At 47.7% G+C, this 15,098-nt stretch overlaps 1 protein-coding gene across 3 annotated transcripts in view; it reads right to left on the bottom strand.

The window, feature by feature from the left end:
* The window catches only part of LOC128771530 (transcription factor HIVEP3), a 33,663-nt gene extending 19,009 nt beyond the window's left edge, over positions 1-14,654 (bottom strand). For all 3 annotated transcript variants that reach the window (XM_053886903.1, XM_053886901.1, XM_053886904.1), the window contains exon 1: positions 14,377-14,654. The gene's annotated coding sequence lies outside the window, so the exon portion shown is untranslated. The remainder of the gene's footprint in view (positions 1-14,376) is intronic.
* Between the last annotated feature and the right edge of the window lie 444 nt (positions 14,655-15,098).

Raw genomic sequence — 15,098 nt, forward strand, 5'->3', positions numbered from 1 at the left:
TGATACATGAAACCCCATCAACCCATCACAACTTCCTATTCATAGAACTGATGTCACATTCAGGTAACCACTACTTCTCCGCATCCATGCCTGCTGCTTTCCAAGAGCTTCATAACGTGGATCCCGTACAGCAGTGCTTCTCGATCATTTTCTGTTGCACGTCCCCCAGGAAGAAGTAAATGATTCCCCAACTCTCTGCCGCCTCTGTAAATAGTATCAATCGTCTATAAAATTATTATACAGGTAAGTACACCTCTGCATAACACTGTATCCTTGTTGACATTAAAGACAAGAAAAAAGGAAGTAATATAGACCAACTTACAATAAAGAATAACTTTATTAACATCACACCCCCCAGGGCCCGCCCCACTATTTGAGAAGCACTGCAGGACAGTGACAATGAGGATCTGGTCTGGGTTTACTTTTCATTGAAAACTTCAGGGACTGAATATTCAGTGTATCTCACGTAGGAATGTCAGTGTCAGCTCCGCTCCATCCTCCTCCAGCTTGTGAACAAGACCAGAAGGTTCTCAAGATAATTGAACATTGGTCTACACAAGGTTCTAGCTAGGATTTTGAGACAGGGAGGCAACTTCCCATGAATAACAGCACTCTTCCATGCCGCCATGACACAACTCACACGATGTTGATAACCGGGAGATTTTGCCTGAAAACAATTTGACGATTTGGGCACAAATGACCTGAAATGTAGGGCATCCTGCTGAAAAAAAACAGAGCATCCAGTTACTCCTGTGTTCCAATTTAGGGCTCCCAGATGCCCCTCTAGATAGAAGCAGGTCCCTACAGCACATCTCCTTGTCAGACACCTCAGTGTACCCCAGAAGAGCTGTAGGAGGTGCCTGGATGGACACATCTCAATATTTAAAAACAAAGCTTGCGATCTCTGAATCCAAACACAGATCCACATGAAAGCATTAATATGGAGCTGAGCGAGTGGTGGTTTGCCTCACACCTCACATCATACCGATAAACGTTTGATAAGGTCGAGACATATTGTTGGAAACAAGCTCAACAGGTGCCTCAGTATTTGGTCCTTTTGACACTCCCACACAATGTAACAACACGGGGGCAACACCTAAAATCCAAACACTGAGCTCCTTATGAACTCCTTATGAATGTTGTTTTGGTGCCACAACGGACTATAATCTGGACTGAGTATTTTTGGACTCCCGGCAGACATGCAGTAAAACTGTGGAACACTGGAGAGTCTCTGTCGTGTGGGGCGATTATTTCAGAACCTGTGGTGTTCCCGCAAACGTGCCCGCCACAAACATGCGGTGTGATGATAGACACACACAATGACAGTACCTGTGAGCAGGAAATCCAGGCTGGACCAACATGGATCTATTAAGCGCAACAAGAGCATCCAAGAACATGAGGTCAGACTTAACACAGGTTTATTACTCAAGCCAGGCTTGCATTACATCATACGGCAAGTCTTAAAAATCTATCAATACACTCTTGCTAAGAAAGGCCTGGACGATTTACAAGTTCATGTTTGGGTATTGCTGCAAAGAAGAGCAAATTTCATCAGCCGAAGGGAGATGTATCAAAGTGTTCACTTCTCAGAGGGGTGAACTGGGAATGGCAAAGTCACCGATGATGTCAAGAGGTGGATAACTTTGGAGACCAGATGGAAGGGGTTGGAGTTGTCCCTCTGATGTCCTCCCAATATCTTAATCTCTGACTCATAAAACTTGTGACTCCTGAGTCATGAATCGCACGACTTGATCACAACTGTCCAATGAAGCTTTCACTCTTGCTCACAGTCGTCTCCACCATACCCTCACTCTACTCTTCAACTCGCTCTCTTCAACAGTTTTCACCACTTCCATTCCCAGAAACCTCTCTTGCACACACAAATAATCTGTGAGAAATATATCACAATATACGGTGTCCATCCCAGCCGCCCGGGTTGAGAGGAGCGGGTCACCCTGGACAAGCCTCTGGAGTGTCACGGACAACCACTCACAGTCGCTCACACCTACAGAGAGATGAGAGTCACACATTCACCTCTCTGAGGGAGGAAACCAGAGTGCCAGGAAACCCATGCACGAAGGAAGTCTAAAGCCAAGTGGCCTCTAGCTGGATTGACATCTGTGACTTCCTCATTACAAAATCAGATTTTGGTTTCCATTACATAACTCCCATCATCAACTATTAGTTTGATGTCACAAGCCCAGGAGAGTCATGTCTCTAGATTGATGATGGTACCTCACTGTCAGATAAAAACATGCTTAATGTGAATCCACATTTTCACCAACAAACTCAGAGATATGAACCTGACTGAGTGCTCTTATGCAACCAGGCAGCTAATGGAGTCTGGCACGATTGGTAATGCAGATCAATATAAAACCTCAGCAGAGATGTCAGGCAGGAGCACCTCCCAGCACCAGCCTTTCTGTCCCTCCATGGGTCACAAGCTTCAACCACACCGAGAGCTAGAAAGGAAACGGCTGGTGAGCATCGGACTGAAGTCACCGAGTCGCTCACATGAATGAGTCATCAGCCACTTGATGGGGGACGGAATTCGGGGCATGGTATAGAACAGGAGACCCCAGGAGAAGAAGAGGAAAATAGACACGACACGGACAGACCGTCAGCTACTGTCACAGTGCAGACTGCAGAGGGTGTGTTCGTGACAGCAAGGATGCAGCCCTCACTGTGAGTGCAAGTTTACCCTCGCACCTTGAAGATTTGAACTTTTTAAAGTGGCTAGGGAGTAAAAGCTACTCGTACGTTCAGAGCATAATTCAAATTTAAAGGAATAAATACTAATACTACTTTAAGTTCTGATCTATACATCCTGACTGTTTATAGGTTGCTAGCGGTGCTAACGGTTAGCAAGTGAGGCGCAGCACTAGGAAACTGTTGTCAACGCTTTGAACAAAACAATAGTTTATTTCATTGTAGAATCTGGAATTCATGCATGTCAATGTAAAATTAGAATAGAAAGAAATAACGAATAAATTAGCTAAAAACAAAGACTTGGCTCACAATTAATTTAAAAAATAAAAATACAATTTGAATTAATCATGAATATGAAAAAAAATGAAAAAAAATTCATGCAAAGGACTCTATGATTAAAAAAAATTAAGGTTGTCAGTCGTGTGTAAATACATGAAAAATAAATGAGTGGAACTGAGCTGTTGCATTTACCCTGTGTTGTTCTGATCCCAGCTCCACAGGGTCGTAGTGGGCTGTATCCTAAGATGGAAGGAATCAGGGCAAGATAAACACTAAATAATCCAGTTCATCAGCAAACCCATAATGTATGCAACAGCTGACGCTCTCACACCCATTTTTTCAACATGGGTTAAGTTGGACTGTAGTGAAACCTTAAGCACAGCATTGTTGGGTGATCTCCAGGTGATCATCCAGGCGACTGTCACATGACCACGGTGAGGAGGCCTCCCTCCTCCCCGAGCTGCTCGACTGCATCACGCGTTCAGCAGCCGGCGCCAGCTCTTATCCCAGCATCTCTGTGTGCCGATTCAACCTCAGCTTTTAGCGGAGGCAAACACAGACACCGAGAGTCAACAGGTGGAAGCAGAGTGAGCTCAAACATTAGGACCAGGCCGCAGAATATGTAAACAGGGCCTGCGACCTGCGACCTGCGGCTTTGAGAGGGGCTCCCTGCTGGTTAGGGAGTTTACTCAGGACCAAACTGGGCCCAGTAATTGCTGCCCGCAATGACAAACACCTCTATTCAGCCAAATCGTCAGTTTATAGTTTACACTCCAGGGTCCGCGCCCCTCCCCTCCTCACCCACAGAGACCCGTCAGCTCCTTCCCCCTCAGCTGCAACCAACACGATGGGCAATGAAAAATAAAATAACTAACAAGCCTGGCATTGGATTCCTGGTGATACATGGTTCCAAACAAGCTCACGATGTGACCCACTGAGCTGCAAACCCAGTGGCCCACTTTGCATCCCCCGGCCAAGTGACATCACTGGCTGCCGCTCCTCCACATGATGGACACTTGCATCCCTCCCGACCACCCAGTTGGTTCATTTTCCCTCCGTAACCCGGCACCATGTCACCTGCGTTGCGGGAATTCCTCCAGCTGTCATCACCTCAACAGAGGTCTGTTGAGCAGAAACCCGACTCCAAAGAGTCTCCTCCGAGCTACTGATGTGAGAACACTTAACCAAGCAGGTTTCCGAAAAACAGCCTTCAATGAGACAGACAGAGGAAGACAATGAGGCCATGCGGCGGTGCTGTATAGGTGGCGGCGCTCATTGATTTTCTGTTCTGTTCTTGTCATCCAATACAAGCAGGAGTGCTCCTGTAAAGCGGCCAGCAGACGAGCGTCACACATTACGGAACGGAACGTTCACTCTGTCGCGACCTGGTGCTTCCTCAGGTACACGCAGGTCTCACTGCATCTGCTTAGCCAGTGTCACGTTTTAACAAGCCAATACAGAATTACCAATGGTCAAAGTAAGGGTTTAAAAGCAGGTGAGAATACCAAACTGCTTATTGACGGTTTAAACAACAGATGAGGAAGTCGGGAGACTGAACTCACAGAATATGGACAAATGGTGCGATGTGCCTGCCAGCGAGGAGCTAAGCTCGGAGGAAATTGAATCTAAAGAGCAAGAATATCGAATCTGCAGCGAGGCAAGTCGGATAACTTTGGTGAGGAACTGGGAGCGAGAAAACTGCACATTCCATCCAGTTCCAGAGACACAGAGCGGACATTGTCACATCAACACGTCGACACTGACAAACCTTCACCAGGGGTTTGAAGATGGACAGGTCGATTCATATCATCATTTCATCCCATGGACTGAAATATTGATGGTAGGACAGTCGACTTTTATGTCCTATAAATAGCATGTTGCGTTTCAATGGCGTAAAAAAACGTTTTCCCTCCCGGGTGATTGGGTCATCAGGATGCCCTGTCTAAAAAAATCCTACTACAGATTGTCCAACAACAAAGCAACCGACAAACAACATCCAAGATTCAGGAACTATACTGTGCAATCCAAGGCTCATTTTTTCCTACCTAAAATAGCAGTACCCTGTACAGGACTTGAAGCCGATGTTAAGAGCGTTCAGCAGTGATCAGGCCCTAGAAATTTTACCAAGCAAAACAACAACAAACACATGGGGGGTGCTTTATTAATTGAATTATTAATGGTATTGTGCCATTAATGACTGATATACTTCAGTGTATCAGTACTTTATTACAGCCCTGCTCAGCAGCGTCTGCGTTGGACTGCAGACTCCATGCTGTTGGACCCTGGTTTCTGAGCCCTGTGTTGGTCACTGTGACACTATGAAAGGTTGATTAAAGAGGCTTGTCTTTCCAATCCAGGCTCCTTTATTGGCGATCTGGGAGAAAGATACTGAATAAAGGGCTCCACGGCTCATGGAGAGGAACAGTGGAACCAGCCAGACCACCAGCGGTCACATGCTCCGGGAGTTTCCCGTGGGGGCGGACGTCAGATTGAAATATGGCCATGAGCGCACACCAAACCTCCTCCTTCTGCACGTCCTCTCCATTGACTGTCAATAAGGCGTCAGGACCGGGTCCTGGGGAGCAAGGCACCTCATGCTCTGAAACATATTTGACTTGCAGATTGTTGATGAAAAATCAAACCCTGCTGTAGCTCAGCCCAGTTCCCTCCCTCACTGTGCTGACTCGGCAGAGCTGGAGGAGAAGATGGAGGTGGGAAACCACCTGTGAGTAAACCTGCTGAGGGACCGAGACATAAGAGAGCACCCCAAAAAATGATGTATTCTATTTTACCCAGTTGAGACCAACAACTGGTCGATGACGGCGGAGCATGAGTTCGCCGTCCGGTGACAAGCTCAGCTCACTTTTTTCATCATCTGTTTATTTTCTCAATTACAATGGCTGAGTCTGTGTCAGCAGCTCTGGGGTTTGCTCTGGAAAGCGGGGGCAGGAGGAGTTTGGGGGGGGTGAGGATCCTCTTCCCCTCAGTGGCTCAGCACTCTCCCTGGCATAGAAGGCAGTTTGTTTTACTGCCACGCCTTCAGTAATCTGCGTGATACGGCCAGAGGTGACACTGACGCCGCCTCTCACATCGTATGGGGAGCTCCAGTATTTAGCTGCTGACACGTCGATCAAAAGATCCGCCACGTGTTTCTGCACAGACGTGGATGAGACAGACGGAGAACAGTAGCAGCATGTGTGAAGTCTAGACCACAAACGCAGTCGACAAATGCAAATATTGACCTTCAATTGGGTGAAAGACGCCCGGAGACTGCTGTCACACACCTTTACTGTCCAAACACATTTTATTTACATTAAAGAGCTGCGATCTCAGCGCATCTCTTGGTTGAGATGGATGGATGGATGGATGGATGGATGGACGGATGGACGGATGGAGGCTACATAATTAAGCGCCTCTAAAATATGGTGTTTTTTATTTGACCTGACGTGACGGAGTGAGGCCAGGCTTCCTGCACAGCCACATGTTCAAAGTGGGTTTTTATCTGGTTAAGATATTTTGGATTATGTAATGTTTGTTTATTGGATCACACTGCACGGCATTATTCAGAAGATAAAGATTATGCTTCAAAGCTCCAGCAGGGGGGGTCAGGATGGAGAGACTATCTGAGGTGAGGAGAACGAAAGCAGGTGAGCGAATAAAGCTCTACAAACAGAGACAAAAACATGCCTGGATCCTACAGTCTCCACGAGGCTCTAAAAAAAGTGCCGCCGAGGATTCCGGGGTTAGCTCAACCACCGCGCTCCAGTGACTGGGCTGTGGAGGATTGAGCCGCTGCAGCCTCGATTTGCTTGGCAGATCCTCGACAGGGTTGGAAGGATTTTCCCCAAAGCCCTCTTACCCTCCCACAGAGCAGAAATCCCCTCCAATCTCGACTCGCGCTCCCAGAATGAGTTACCGCAGTGGCGCCGTGCATATACGGAAACAGAAAAAGGAGACTGTTAAGTGGGAAGCATGCAGAGCCAACAGGAATCCAGCAACACTATTCTGGGTTCCGGGTGCGATCGATGGGGCTACGGGGCGGGTCACCCAGCTGGAAAACAGGCCTTTGGTTGAGCCACAGAATCTTGTACCCACTACACCACATGTTCCTCTGACAGATTCGCTAAAACTGGCAGATCAGACATCATCTATTGACGTGTCTCTAGAACCATGTCCCTTCCGTGAGTCTTTCCAGTAGACCCTTGGTATGATAGATAAGAGCTGCAGCAATTGTTTCTTCCAAGTTCCCTCGCTCAGCAGGGTGCTAGAAGATTCCCGGGAACAAGCCCACAAGTGGCTCTGAGCTGGTACCCATCTCCGCCCCTGGTCTCAGAGACTCCACCTGGGTTGCCTTTTCATTGCACAGCAGAGGCGTGTGTTTCTCTCTTCTCCTCACTTTAAACCTCTTCACAACAATGTGTGAAGCTGCTGTAACAAGGACGAACACTCGGTCGACACCCAAACGAATGGTGCCGCCGGCATCATGTGTCTGGGCTTCTCCAAGTGCCTCATTTAGGCTTCCTGTCAAGCTGCTGGGACGCCGGGAGGGGGTCACCATGCGGAGATAGTGTCTCCGGTCGACCAGCCAGTTTGAGTCCACCTGGACTGGTGACTTTGAGCAGGACTTGCTTGCAGCCACAACAACAACACTGCTTACACAGAACTAGCTTCTATCCCGTCGGACCGTTTTACATTCCATCACACGATTTCATCCCAAAGAGCTACTGAGCAACACGTTCAAATCCCTGTAGATTTAGATACTTGTGGCTTAACAGAGCAGAAGGGTGAGATCCTCCAGCATACACCCCTAAAGATAGAAGTCTGGACCCCAACCAGGACACAGAGAAGCAGAAGAAACTGAGCTGTTCTGGAAAACTCCGATGCAAAATTAGCAATTTCAATACATGAATGGTGGCAGTGAAAGTGTAAAAATGACTTGCATCGTGGCTGAACGTCAGGGGTGTGGTCAATGGGGAAGGTCCATGAAAGATCAGACCCCGAAATCCAACACCACTATAGCCCCACTGATCGATAACCACACACACACACACACACACACACACACACACACACACACACACACACACACACACACACACACACACACACACACACACACACACACACACACACACACACACACACACACACACACACACACTCGTGCTGAGAAGTGGTACGTCATTAGTCATTCAGAATGGAAACTGGAGAATCCTCCAGACGGTGAACTCAGAATTTGTGACTGGAGTGTGTGTCATCTCTTTTGTCGAACTGCAGCTGTCAACGTCGCTTAAGCGCCGCACAAATCTCATTCCGGGGCTGTCCCTCCCTAACATACCTGTGGTGTGGAACACAGAAGCTGTTACACAACACAGGCCACAGTGGAACGCGAACACACACCAAAAACGGCCAAGAGCAGCGATAGATGGCGAGCTGGAGAACAACGGAGGAGGAAACAGACACACGGAGCGCGTCAGAAAATAAGAGCAGATTTAGGGGAGGATTGTTACGAACATTCTTCCTGGCAACTTTGCTGAGCTAATGATGAACTCCCAGGGGAGGGTTGTTTGGATGAGTAACCCCTCTCCAGTGTGTGTCCTCTCCCCACACTGTCTCTGTGGTTATACATCACTGTCCACATATAGCTTTACATAACCTGCTGGCACAGGCGGGAGCGAGCCACGCACACGCACAGACCAGGCTGGCTGATAACACCAGGCGTGTGGCGGCTCTGTAGCGGTTCAGCGCTCCATCACCAGGTGTTGGTTGAGTGTGTATCCAGGTTCACTTCCTGGTTCAGTCCCTACATGACAGAGACGCCATTCTTTTCTGGTAGCCGGATTAATCGGACTGTTGCAGGATTTGACTCTGGACGATAATAAAGCAACCGCCATTAAGAAGACGTCAAATGAAAAACAAAGAGCAAAGACAGCAGTGGTGATCCTGCCTGTCGTCCATGTCTGCCGAGATCGCACGGCTATTGACACTACTTTCAGCCGTCCCAAAACAACCTCTGGATTGAAATATCATCTTTTTCCCTGACATTTTTCCAGGACAGAGATGCTTCCCCAGGAGGGGGTGCTCAAGTATCGTGGGGTCTTGTTGCAGCGTGAACTGGACAGACGGATCGGTCACGCAGAGTCTGTCGTGGTGAAGAAACAACAGAGCTCAATGCTAAGCTCTCGATTCATGTGTTGAAGCAAGAACCAACTCCCAAGTTCACCTGAAGATCAGATCAGATCTCAAAGGTCAGGTAGACACATCTGAGGGAAACACTACTGCCGACAGGGGAGAGGCCCTGGGGCAGACCCAGAAACCACTGCTGCATTCCCCCAGAAGAGGAGGAGAGAAAAGTCTAGGCCTCTTTACTTCAGTTGCTGCCCCCACGACCCAACCTCAGAAAAAAATCCAAAGACAACAGTTTTCTGTTGGACCCAAAAGTCATGACCGGTTAAACAATATGGAGGCGGAAACTGGACAAACAAATGGACAAATATATGTATAAATATTGAGACAAGCTTTAGTAAACTGTAAAACATCAACATATATAGACTGGAGAAGATAGTATTCAATTACACTGAAGATATTATCATTATTAAAATATTTATGAAGGTCTATTGTTTATTATTATATGATACAATACTTGATTTTACATTTATACATAAGGGAATTTATTGATATTCTTGAGGAATTATTTTTGGCATTATTTAACAGATTAATTAACCAAATAAGATGTCCCAACATACACTGAATCACGCTTTGTGACTTATAGAGTTTAGGGAAATAAAAGCATATAAAACAGAATTAAATAAATATTATGCATCTGATTAGAGTTTGGACATAAAATAATGCTTTATTGGCTTAATTATTTGGATCCATTTTCCCAGCTTGACCGACACAGTGGTTCATTATAGCTTCCTGTACAGTATATGTCAAACGCTGAACCCAGATGAACTGGCCTGACGTGAATGTGGCTCTGTGGGTGGCAAAGCAAAGATTTAGAACAATCCATTTCCTGCTGTTTCATACATTCACCCCGACACGTCGCCACCTGCAAGTCTGCGTGGGAGACGTGGAGAATGTACGCAACGTGAAAGTGGAGACGCAGAGCTCTTCCATCTGGAGCGTCGCCCGCGCCAGCTCGCCATATAAACACGACATTCTGACTCAGTAACCCACAGAGTTCTGAGCAAATGATGCTAGCGATGACGTCGTCGGGCCGTGCTATTTCTCTACGTGCGCTAATTCATTGCGCAATTCAGCAGCAACAATACAAGGGATGTGTCTGTAGCAACTTGGCTCGGCACTCTGATGGACGCTTTGAAAACAGGTTGAACCAGCAGGCGGATAATAGCACATTCAACTTGAGTCATGACTGTTAACAAGGCTCATTGTGGAGAGCGTCTGCCAGCGATGCAACGTGACAAAGGTGGTGAGAGTCGCGCGCTTTCGTCCTCGTAAATGCAGAAACCAAAAAAGGCAGTCGCACCGGAGGCCGAAGCTTTAACCACCGACGATCAAACGCTTTATGATGTCAAACTCTGGGAACGGTGCAGGCCAATGGGGCGGAACTCTCCTTGGGTGCCTGCTGAGTTAGCACCTTCCTCGGCCAGCACCACAAGTGGTCCAGACCAGAGTGGAGCACAAGGCCGCCACTTTGCGCTGACTCCAGAAGAAATAATTGCACACTGGCCCCACTACAGTCGTCCGCCTTCACCGAGCGTGGCTGACACCTCGCCGTCTTCCACTGCTCCTGTGTTCCACAGAGCCGGCTGAGGACTTCTCACCCCATCTTAGTGTCCACGTGAAGACAACCTCAGTCCCATCGTGCTGTCTCGGGTGAAACGGTTGTGGAGAAAATGGACCCCGAAATAGGGATGGGCGCTAAAACAAATAAAGTTATCGCGATAAATGTTAGTAAACAATAATATTACAATGTGAAAAAATTATCATTTAGTCATATTCTAATCTCCAAATAATTATACAAACTGTAAGTTCTTTGTCTTGTGTGATGAAAAACTTTTTCACTATTTTCTCTCCTAAAATGGTTGTTTTCCATTGCCTCACTGATACTTGGATTTCACTGATACTTTGACGGTTTAGAATTTGTTGATGGTCCCTAACTGATGCCGGCTCGTAGCATTAGCGCTGCCTGTGAGAGTGTGTCCGCGATCAGTGAACCCTAATGGGGACGCGTAAGAGGACGCTGCCGCCAATACCGGAGCAAAGCTCTGTCCAATATCCAACTATTTTCACCAGTGAAGGGGGAGACCTGCATGTGTTGACCTGAACCAAGGCAGACGAGCACGTCAGAGAACCTATGAGGACCACTCCATCTAATAAAATAAACACAGATCCAGAGACTCAGAGTCGACCAGTGTCATATCAAAGCTTCCCTGTATTAAAAATACGTTTAAAACTAGAACCAAAGTCCACCACACTCTGCACAACTGTCACACGCCGCTGGAGAGCGCAGCGCGCCGTCCCGGTCTCGTCATGTTCGTGTATGCAGGTCCAATGCAGCGAGTGAGCCACGCGTTTATCGGATTTATCGTGAGATGCAGAATCGTCATCGTGGAGATTGTGTTGGGCGATATATCGCGTACCATAAGTTACCGCCCAACCCTACCCCGAAATGTTTAATGTAACATCAAAACTAAATGTCGCAGTCATCTAACCAAAAGGACGCAGGGGCAGCAGACAGAGATAATAACCCCAGGGTTTCCAGATCTAGCTCTCCTGGGGGAGCACTATTTGTTGCAATGAGAACTCAAAATGTCTACAAAAACGTCCGGGCTCTGCCCCGGGGCCAAGAAAAGCACTCAGCGAGCACAAACATCTCCCATAAAATAATAACGCCAGAATGGATGGTTAAAAAGGACCCAGATCACCCCCAAAATTGAATCATTTGTTGCTTGATTTCACACTGTTCCTGAAAAAAAAACCTCCTTGGTGGAGGTTATAATGTGAGACACTCCATCTTTCAGGAGAGACTCAGATTAGCCTTGTCAGGGTAGCTGCTGCAAGCCTCTCATGTGAGGAGGCCCCGGACAGACCTGCCAGAGAGACTCTCTTCGTTGACCTGGGAACACCTCCGTACTTCTTAAGAGTGCCGCAGACGCTTTTGAGGTGTGTTTGAAAAATATCCCACAGACTAGTCTTTGACAGGTCACCCTGTCGAGGTTGTCAAGGTGAGCCACGACACGCAGGCTCCAGCCAAGCTTTCATGGTAACCATGTGGGACCTGCTGCTCACCTTGGCTCTGACTTCAGTGGCTCCGCACCACCAGCCTGCAACTCTGTCTCCTCGCATACGTCATCTGATGTGCTTTTTCAACAGCATCTGACCACAAACTCACCTCTGCACACGACCTTCACTCCGGGCTCGTCGCCGAGCCTCTTTGGAAAAGATCATCTCTGGCATGTTTCTTTCATCGTTGCTGTGAAGAAGACTGCTGTCAACTCTCAGCCAATGACTCCCGTTAAACCAAACAACACAGCTGAGCAGCTGATAGGCCCCATAGTGATAAAGCTCTCACACAGATGAGCCGAGTCTGGATGTCCACACAGTTGGTAACACGACAACATTTCCAGAAAAAAACATCGGAAAGCAAATGAAACTGTAGATCAGTGGGCTGAAGTTAGCAGTGAAGGTTTGAGCTACAGAGAGACCAGATGGAGCCCAGTTCCAAGCCTGAATGAAAACAAGGTCCGCATGGCTAGAGCAGGGGTGGGCACATTTCCAAGGGACCACAGCAAATAATGAGGGGCCAACAAGCCACATGAAGGAAGAGACAAAGGAACGAGTCTTAATATTATTACAATATCAACTGAGGGACGATAAATACGCCCAGGAAGGACTCGGGAAGAGCGTCTGTTCCAAAATTCTCTATGGGAGAACCAGCCAGCCGTCCGAGAAAACTCATTTGAGCCGCTTGCATCCCGGATCTCACTCGCACTTTCGGTCATGACCCACAGCTCATGACCACAAGTGCGGGTTGGGATGAATATTCACATGAATCAAATTCTAATATGTAACGTGTTTAATGTCACACACAGGAGAACCAGAATATCTTCACAAGTCAGACAAGAACAGTGGATGGTATTGCATGATAGGGCGCGGGGGACACCCTGGACAGCTAGCCAGTCCATCACACTTGACAACTGCTGACACACAGTTGCACTTTTACACTTTTACATTACACTTTTGGTAATGTAGAATCAATAATTTCGCTCTATACATCGGTCAGTGGGAGGAATCCAGAGTGAAAGTAGTGGCACACTCAAACCTCCGCCAAGCAGCTTCTGCCCACCCCAACACAATATCACAATGGAAAACTATCCTTCACAAAAATGGATTCCTGCTGGACCTGGATCACGCCTGGTCCCAGCTCACATACTTGCTGAAAATTTCATCCAAATCCCTCCACAACTCTTTATTTTGAACAGAGACTGACCGAAACATAACCTCCAGAGGTAAAAAAAAAAAACCAAACAGTTTGGAAATATGAGTCCACGTTGGATTGTCAACTGTGATATAGTCATAGTGGGTGTTTGTAATAACCAAGAGACTCTTGGATGGTTCAACTGTTGGACATGAATTCAACTAAGCATGAATTCTGAGGCGAATGCCAGTAAAGACCAAGACAGCAGTGGTGAGGTAAGTCGGAAAAGCAAACACACATGCAACAAAAGCTATATAACATGAGGACTATACGAGGAAAATGTCTAATTTGAACATGTATTGGAAAGAAAGGCACGGCAAAGACAGCCTAGAAATTAAATATATGCTGTTGAAGGCGGAGGATCGTCACGATAAGACACGGGAAGAGTGACAACTACGCGTGACCAGGTCGAGCCAGTCAAGGGGGCACATGTGGCACTGTTCCTCCATCAGCATCACCAAGCTGATACCTGACACAAACGCTCCACTCGGTTGGGATCCACCGGTGGACTTCACTTCACTTCACCTCAAGTCAACCCGCAGGTATTCGGGCGACTCCTCCGTGAACTGAGAGTGACCCAGCTGAGCGATAAAACATGACGTCATGCCGTAAAAACGCCACAGTAGGAGTCGTCTCCCGCTCCAACGACTTCACGGGCCTGAGAGTCGCAAATAATCCCTGACATCCACCGGCACAGTAGGTGAGGACGGAGGGGCCGGGGCCGGAGCTCGCGCTGTCACACACGCGTGGGCTGTTTGAAGGCAATGAATGCAGCATGAACAGGTCCCGGAGCCAGAGCTGATGTCGGGAGAAGCCAAACATGAGCTCACGCTCGTGTCATTACTGGGGACAGAACCGAGCCAACAGCAGGAGGGGAGCCTCGCCGCGCAGCTCTCCGGGGAATTGCAACACCACCGCTCCAAACAAATGACGTTGCGAGTTACCTTGTTGCTTGGCTCCGGCCGCAGCAGCCATTTATTCCGTATCGACGGAGCCAGAAGTCCGCATTTCCTGGCTCGTGACGGGCGGGCCGGGGGCGCTGTTGGCGGCGAGGCTCCGGGGGAGAGGGGACCGGGGCGGCTGGAGCGTGTTCCCAGTGTGGACTCGAGGCAGACCGCGGTGTCACATTCGGCGCCGCGTCACAACAAAACAACATCTCGGCTTCACGCGAACACGGACGGCGGCTCCGCACCACCCTGCGCGGCAGGTCCGGTGGGCCCCGCCCACCTCGCTGCCTCCGCCAGTGGGCTGGTCGGCCCCGCCCTCTCATTAATATTCATGAACAGCGCTTCCTGTTTCACAGGAGACGTGAAGATGAGCACGTGACTTTAGCTTCAGTTAGCATTTGGACCGTAGACGTAAACAAAATTTTTAAACAGCAAAAACACTTGTATTGTGGTTCACTTATCGTGCTATTAAAATTATATAGCAAAATATTATTATATTCTGATCGAAAGCATTCATCCATATTTTAATACTAGATAATCTTCCAACTTTTTCTTCTTTTCAACAAGAACATATACAGTAAATATTTATTTTCAGCTTTAGCTGAGCTCAAGCCATTTAAGCTAAAGGTTTATGAATGATTTGTGTGACACATTTAAAATTAATATAATGAGGACTATGTGCTGGACAGGTTTTTCTTTCACAAAAATTGCATCCTTTC

Source organism: Synchiropus splendidus, chromosome 15 (assembly GCF_027744825.2).
Source record: "Synchiropus splendidus isolate RoL2022-P1 chromosome 15, RoL_Sspl_1.0, whole genome shotgun sequence".
Lineage (NCBI taxonomy): Eukaryota > Metazoa > Chordata > Actinopteri > Syngnathiformes > Callionymidae > Synchiropus > Synchiropus splendidus.